This window comes from Epinephelus moara, chromosome 2, assembly GCF_006386435.1.
Source record: "Epinephelus moara isolate mb chromosome 2, YSFRI_EMoa_1.0, whole genome shotgun sequence".
In the NCBI taxonomy this organism is placed as follows: domain Eukaryota; kingdom Metazoa; phylum Chordata; class Actinopteri; order Perciformes; family Serranidae; genus Epinephelus; species Epinephelus moara.
Window position 1 is genome coordinate 7,639,163 of NC_065507.1, and position 681 is coordinate 7,639,843.

The 681-nt window shown below is 44.8% G+C and overlaps 1 non-coding gene across 1 annotated transcript; it reads left to right on the plus strand.

The window, feature by feature from the left end:
- Positions 1–327: 327 nt before the first annotated feature.
- trnar-ucu (transfer RNA arginine (anticodon UCU)) lies at positions 328–419 on the plus strand. Its single transcript is given in 2 exon segments — positions 328–364; positions 384–419. It is a non-coding gene; the product is annotated as a tRNA-Arg (tRNA).
- The last annotated feature ends 262 nt before the right edge of the window (positions 420–681 follow it).

The window sequence follows — 681 nt, forward strand, 5'->3', positions numbered from 1 at the left end:
TGTCGCCTAAACCCAACCATGTGTGTTGGCTAAACGAAATCATGTACGTTTTTTTGTTGAAGGAAAAAAAACATCAATGCAGACTGTGTGCAACAAAAGTGTATTTTGTAACAGGCTGAAGTTGACACAGCATCCTGGAACATAAAAGACTAACACACCCAGGGTACCTTGCACGTTACATCTCGTCACGTCATATATCAGTCCATGACCAAATGTTGATATGTGATGAGGTCAGAGTGAGAATGTGTTGTAAAACCACCACAGTACGGTTAACGTCTCAACATCAAGTCTGCTTAAAAAAGACTGTCACATCAGTATGAAGTGTGTGGCTCTGTGGCGCAATGGATAGCGCATTGGACTTCTAGTTAAACACAAGAGAAGTGATTCAAAGGTTGTGGGTTCGAGTCCCACCAGAGTCGACCTTTATAGGTTTAGAGTTAAAGGGGCAATAAGCAAAATTCATCATTTCTAGATTGAAGGAATTAAAAAATTGCTATGTGAAGAACTAGAGGTGTAATTTCATCTGGAGTATAGCATGACCTCACACACCCTCTCTCTGTGTTGATCTCCCCCCCTCCTCGCCGGAGCTGAGAAGCAGGCTCCCGGAACGTTAGCATAGCAGCCGGCTAACGCTAACGTCCCCACGCTTCTCGGCTCCGACTCACTGAGCCTGGCGGAGAA